We start from the raw sequence: 7,560 nt of genomic DNA on the forward strand, positions 1-7,560 counted from the left end.
AGAGAGAGAGAGAGAGAGAGAGAGAGAGAGAGAGAGAGAGAGAGAGACCTTGTTTATTTCTCTTCTGAATGTTAGTTGAACCAGGATTATGATTCTAGTGAACTGAATAGGAAAAGGTGACCTAATAGCACTTCCAATACTAGTATATAAAATAGTAAAACCTTTGTCTAGCTTTCTTCTTTTGCCATTATCTTTGGTACTTGATTCACTTGATTAAGCTACAAATGATGCTGAAGGGAGCCATGTGGCATGGGCTGTAACATAGTCTCTGAGGAAAAAAATACCTGGAAATGACTCCAACCAACAGGAAACAGATGAGTTTTTGAAATAGGCTTTTCACCAGCTGAGTTCTAACAATCATGACATTTCTGCTGTACATATTGTATCAGCATGTAAGAGACTATGAACTAAGAATCTCCACAACCTATGCTGTTTATACCTGCAGAAACTGTGAGGTTATGATAGTAAATGTTGGGATCAATTGTTTTAAAGTAACAGGCCACCAGCATAGCATGTGCTATTCAAGATGCTTTTCCTATATTCATTTTATCTCACAGAAGCTGGAATGGAAGCTCTCTCTCTGTCTCTGTCTCTCTAGGTTTCTGTCTCTGTCTCTCTTTCCCCCTTCTTTCCTTCCTTCTTCCTTTCCTTCCTTACTTTCTTCCTTCCCCTTCCTCTGTCCATCTCTCCCTTCCTTCCTCCTTTCTTTCCTCGTTTCTTCTGTCATGTCTCCTTTTTTTTTGTTTGTTTGTTTGTTTTGGTTTTGAGGCAGGGTTTCTCTGTGTAGCCCTGGCTGTCCTGGAATTCACTCTGTAGACCAGGCTGGCCTCGAACTCAGAAATCCACCTGCCTCTGCCTCCCAAGTGTTGGGATTAAAGGCGTGCACCACCACTGCCTGGCTCTCCATTTTTAAAATACATTACACTTCTAGCTTTTAAGCGAGCAATTTTCCTAATTGCTCTGATTGAAGACCTGAGTCTCGGGAGGCAATTCTTTGTAAATCTCAGTGTCATTCCAAATTAATGGTTTTATTCTATTTTTCCTCTCTCACAATTTTCTAATGTCAGAAATTCTGGAGTTTTCTTGTGTCTTGTGTTAAAAAACACATTGCTATTGAGTATTTCCACATGTTCATTAAACAGTTAAGATTTCCTGAGACTGCTATTTAGTATGTATTAACTTATAAATCTAGTTAACAAAATACATTTTTATATTTCCATATCTTGTTCTCTTATTCCTTATAATTTGTAGGGTGTTGTTGGTTTGTTTTTTGTTGTTGTTGTCTTTTGTTTTCGTTTTGCTTTAAAGTCTCTTTATTAGAAATCTTAATAAATTTTCTGAAATGTAGCCAATCTGTATGTGTACATTATATAAATTAAACAGTATTTTAAAAACCTTTAAAGTAAATAAGGAGGTTAGCAATTATTAATATCATATGAAGCAATGCCATAAGTGTTTTCTTTGATTCTTCATTATTAAAATTTCAATGTTACATTTATCTTACAGAAATCATACTAAACTATTTTGTCTAGATCATTCTAATTTTTTGTATCTAGAGAATGCTAATGAATAGTCATATTTCACTGTAACTATATTAAGCCAAACAGAAAGATATAAAAATTAAGCTTTACATATAACCATGGACAGAAAAAAAATTATATAGTAACTTTAGTTTGGCAAGTGCTTTTCTTTTACATTCTTTCTTTCTTTCTAGGAAAAAGAGAAAGCTTTGGGTGCAAATACATTCTAACTGTACCATGAGCTTTGAAGACTCCAGTCATAACTATATTCTCACAATAAGGAAGCCTTTGTAAAAGGTGATTTCCATGTTCCTCACACCAGCCACCTGACATTTCAAAAGATAAGAAGTATCGCTCAGCTTGAATGAACTCAAAACTTTTTCTCTGCAAATGCATGTGAGCTCATCCTTTGAAATGTCAGCTTAGTAACAGGTGACATAAGTTACTCATTTGAATATGAGAGTATATGTATTATGAGTCTGAGCAAATTATTTGAAGAGCTAATATAAACTTGAAGAATGCATTTTGAGTAAAGAAGGAAGTAAAGATTTGTGTAGATATTAGTTTCTAAGATAATTTATATTAGTGTACTTAAAGTTTCTAATTAAAACTATGCCATTATGGAATTCTTTATTCAAGGTATTTATATAATTTCTTAATTTTGCTCTTATTATTCTTACTATCACTCATGATTTGAAATGTTATGTCCAATTTTAATACTTTCCGTGTGTTCTAACACATACTCTAACACATTCACTGCTGGAGACATAAGCCAGGACTCATGCATATTAGGCAAATTTCCTACACAATTGAGTAAACTGTTGCTAGTTCTACTATATCTTTAACAATTGTAGGTCATTCTCCTTTAGTGGATTTGGGTAGCAGAGGCATATTTGTTGCTAATGCCGGAACTGACTTGCTGTAAAATAAAACCTTGAACCTTGAACTTTGAGTATTTATCCTAGTAATATGATGATTTTCACATATAAGCTTGTGCCTGAAGATTTAAAGTAAGTTAATTTGTATTGTTTCAAAGCTTGAAACCAACCAAATGTCCTTCAGTAAGGTAATGGTCAAACACTTAGTGGTGCATCTTTACTGTTGACTATTTTTCAGCAATAAAGTGGGATAAACAATTAATACACAAACAGATGAAGCAGAAGAAAACTATGATGAATACAAAATGCTGCTCTTAAAAGGAGATACAACACCACTTTATTTATAAGGCACATATGAAGTAGCAAGCAATGATGTTAGTATTCGGCAAGTGATTTTCAGAGACTAGGGAGTAGTCACAGATGGTAATGCCAGGAATCTAAACTAGTAGTTGGAAGTATTCCTATAGGGATGGTACAGATTGATAATATGTTTACCTGTTGATTCTCCAGGCTCAAAGTACAGGAAAATTGATGAATAATTACACATGCTTACAAACAACTCCATGCATTTCTGGTGAAATTTGACTGGCATTATCAATTGTGTCAATAGCAATTCCTTAGTTTGCTCAGTATTACACATGTGTACTTTGGTAAGCATTGGGAAATTTGGGGAATGATATATGAGATTTCCCTTTCACATTTCTTAGCAAAAGTCCTTTGATGCTATAATTAACTAAGAACAAAGTGTTTACCAAAAAAATTCCTTGAAGTAAAATTGGTTTTGACAAGCAAAATCTTAAGAGAAAATTCAATGTTGCAAATGTTTATGTTGCAGAACACAATCTCATTGGATAATACTCATGTTCTACTTTGTTTGCCTTCATGGGGAAGCCACTGTTCACATCTAAAGGGTTGCTTCCTACAGAAGACATGCAGGTCACCTAAGAAATGTTTTTATTTCCTTAAAGATACTGGAAACATTTACATTTGCCTTGTTTTAAGTTAAGTGTTTAATTATTTGCTAATCTGGAAAGACTTATGGCATAAGACATGACTTCAATTATGCTATCTAAAAATGTTAGTAAAAGGAAAACTTGTTTTCTCTGAATTTCTGTTTTCCAGGAAGAATGACTTCTTTAAGATATATATGTGTAATAAAAATAGTTAAGATGTATTTTTATAGTTTACAAATTTTTGTCAGCTTATCACGTAGAGATCTAGGAATAAGCATTGTCTTAGATGGGTTTTTACTGCTGTGAACAGATACCATGACCAAGGCATGTCTTATAAAACACAACATCTAATTGGGGCTGGCTTACAGGTTCAGAGGTTCAGATCATTGTCTTCTGTAGGAGGAGCTAAGGTGAGAGTGGTTAGGAGAGGAAGAGAAAAAAAGGGGGAGGAGGAGCTAGGGAGAGCAGAGATGTAGGAGGATGGAGAACCATGCAGGTATGGGGAGTACTCGCGGGTAACAATTTTTGTTAAGGTTAGCCATATGGGAAACAACTCTCTTTGTATGGGCATCTTGTTATTGAGCTTTACCAAACATATAAAGCCTTTGATTAATCTTTAAGCATTAGAGTCTCATTTTTCTACTGGGCCTGTGTGGATGACGGGATGGTCTTGGCAATGCCCAGCATCGCAGGGACAGCATGGATGATTGGCAGAGTCATCTCCCATGCTGGTGTCTCGTGTGTGGCAGGGCTGGTGTTTCTGGCGGGCCGGCTCTAGCTGCTGCACGCACATGGCCCCTTGCAGAGAAACCTGGCGGCTGAACTAGGCAGAGCTGCTGCAGCTTAGATAGTCGGCTTGGCCAGAGGCTGGATTTAAATATATACTACAACAATCATCAAAGCAGGAACATGGGAGCATCCAGGCAGTTATGGTACAGGAGGAGCTGAGAGTTCTACATCTTCATTTGAAGGCAGCTAGCAGAATATTGACTTCCAGGCAGCTAGGATGAGGATCTTAGGCCCATGCCCACAGTGACACATCTACTCCAATAAGCCCACAGGTCCTAATAGTGCCACACCCTGGCTCAAGCAGATACAAACCATCACAAACATTATTGGAAAACTCCAAACTTGGCTTCAGTGTGTGATTACTCTTCATGGATAGGATTTGGTGTTTTGTTTCTTGGTTTGATTGCTTCTTTGAGTGATTTTTTTCCTAGGGGTGTTAGCACTACTGTTTACATGCTTCCTAAATTTAATCAAAACGAAGTATCTTATAGAATCTTTAATGGAATGAGCCAGCTTTATAAACCATCAACTCCAAACCATGGCAGACTTTCATGTTAATCATACATCCGTTTGTTAGTGTATGCCAAAACAGACAGGAGCCAATCTGATGCAACTTACAGCAGCTAGCTCTTTGAGCTAGCTTAGGCCATTCAGCTCACTGGTTTTTGATTGTTTATTTTTTGGTAGAGGGGAACACTGAACATCTATTGGGGGCAAGGCAACCAGCCAGTGAATATGCAAGCATCTAATTGGAAAGCTACTATGGCCTTTAGCATAATTGGCTGGTGCTGAAAGTCAAACCATAAACTTAATTTCTGTTTCCTTTAGGTGGTCCTTAGGGAGGGGTGAGTTTGTAACCTAGGGGTGCAGATTTGTTGGGTGAATAACGTGGAGACATTGGTCTTGTTGGGATTAACCTAGAAACTGGAGCTGGGCTCCGGTGTTGTTTGGGGATAACTTGGAAACTAATACTATACCGGCCTGTTAGTTAGCCTGAGTTCTCAAAAGTGGAGTCTGAACTTAAAAGATTTGGGCTCCTGTTAGTGTTGTCTTTTCCAACTCATTCTTCTCTCCTCTTCTAACATTTTATGAGTTTCATAAGGATGCAGATACGGAAGCTGCTCTGTGACCACAGGGAAGAGAGAGGCTGTGATATTTGCTAAATTCCGTGGTATTTCTAAATCATGATTTATTGAGATTTTTGATTAGGCCTCCGTAAGTGATTTCTTCCTAGGGATTGGTTATCAAAATGGTGACTCTGGGAATATTCTGTTTAGCAGAAGAGGAAAAAAAAAAGTACCTGAAAAAGGAAAAAGTGGTCTTGAAAGAGAACAGACACAGGAAAGTAGATACTGGGAAAATAGATAATGAAAAGAAAAAGAATTCTTTGTGATATTTCAGGCCTTAGTGCATTAGAAAAAGAAAAAAACTGGATTAGAAAGATATTCAGTAATCCAAATCGCTTGAGGGATTTTCAGAGAATGCATTGAGACACAAGGTATATGACAAAGTCCATTTCTTTCAATATTTTCGGGATACTTAGAAATATTGTAGATATCCAAAAAATAATTAAATGAAACAAATAATTGTCTGATATACATTAAATGGGTGAGATGTTAATTGAAGTGGTTTTAGGTAAGATTTCTCATTGGCACCATTTTTCTCCTCTTATTTGACTAGCCTCTGCTCTGTCCTTTTGGCCTGTACTGAGTATATCAGTACACTGCTTTGCAGGATTTTCTTGTTGTTGTTGTTAATGTGTTACTCTATAACTGTATATGTGATAAAATGTGAATTGTAAAATAATACCTGTTGTAAAAATACAAAATGAACAAATTTAAATTACTTCTTGTTCACATATGGATGTGATTCATAGCATAAATTGCATTTTGTTATACCTTAGTAATTTGGCATTCTGTACCTATCCTTTTATGTAGACAAATATTCTTCAGAGCATTTAAATGGCTCTGTAATACTGCCTTGTATTTATACATTTCCTCACATTCTCACTGTACTTCTACTTCTTATTGTGTGTATACCAGAGGAGTACTTATCTATATCCATCAATTCGCCCAACATTGTTTAACCCATTTTCACTAATCTGCAAAAAAAAAAAATAATAAAGTTTCTGGGCTTAATTAATTAGCCGTATTAGAAAGGCATGATAATATTATTAAAACATGCTTCCAAAGATGCTTCTAATTAGCATGCCACCAGCAACTACATGCAACTGTCACTGCTGAATTTTACCTAGAATCCTGTTTCCCAGGCTATCAACAATAGCAGTAAATCCTGGCGACCTAGGGCTCTGTTTTCCCTCATGCCACTGAGAAAATCTAGGAGTTTTTGTTCCTAGCAAACTACTACTTACGTTATAAAATATGATACTGTGTGAGCCAATTAGCTGTCCTTTTATATCCGCATAATACTGAGGGTAATACTCTGACCTGAGACTATGGAGCTTTACCAGAGTTATTTTTTCACATACTGTGAAATACATGAAGACCAGAAGATAGCCCAGAATTTAATGGGATTTTACCAGGCACAATCGCATCATTCTGAGCATGCTTTCCTAGTTCTTTAGCCTCAAGAGCCCTTATTATTTCACTGTCCACTTCTTTACACGACACCAGTTGTCCGAGACGCTGGAGGCAAGCACGACTGCCAAAGAACATCCTAGAAAGTCAGTTTGGTTCCTCTTAAGCTGTGACAGTCTTGGCCTTGCGCTGTGGTACAATTTTCTCAAACTTCGATCATCGGTGTGTGGATGATTAAAGAATAAACCAGCATGAGCCGCTATGGCTCTTGGGCTCACAGTGATTTATCTGAACATCTTTTTCCTTCTTTACCACAGAGTTCCTTTAATAACACTGTGAAGATTCTATTCTGTTCCTAAAAGCCAAAGAAAGAGGAAGGATTCTAGTGATAATGATTATATGTGTTTAGTAAATTCAGTTTCTGGGGGAATATTTTGAATTTTTTATTCAATTCTTATTTATTTATTTATTTTTGGATTTTGGTTTTTGGAGACAGGGTTTCTCTGTGTAGCCCTGGCTGTCCTGGAACTCACTCTGTACACCAGACTGGCCTCGAACTCAGAAATCCACCTGCCTCTGCCTCCCAAGTGCTGGGATTAAAGGTGTACACCACCACTGCCCAGCTATTAAATTCTTTCATATTTATTTCTTTTGCGTTTTAATTGATGTTCGAGTGTAGTGGTGTCTGTGGTTACACACGCCATGTGGGTGCATCCAGCAGTGGGCATCAGCTGCCCAATGTGGGTGCTGAGAGCCAAATTCATATCTTCTGGAAGAATAGCTAGTACTTCTAACAAGGAGGCTGCCTCCTAGGTTCTGTCCACTAATTTCTTTTCTTTTTTTTTTTTTTTTTTTTTTTTTTTTTTTTTTTTTTTTTTTTTTT

This window comes from Grammomys surdaster, unplaced genomic scaffold (genome assembly GCF_004785775.1).
Source record: "Grammomys surdaster isolate TR1022 unplaced genomic scaffold, NIH_TR_1.0 125581, whole genome shotgun sequence".
NCBI lineage: Eukaryota > Metazoa > Chordata > Mammalia > Rodentia > Muridae > Grammomys > Grammomys surdaster.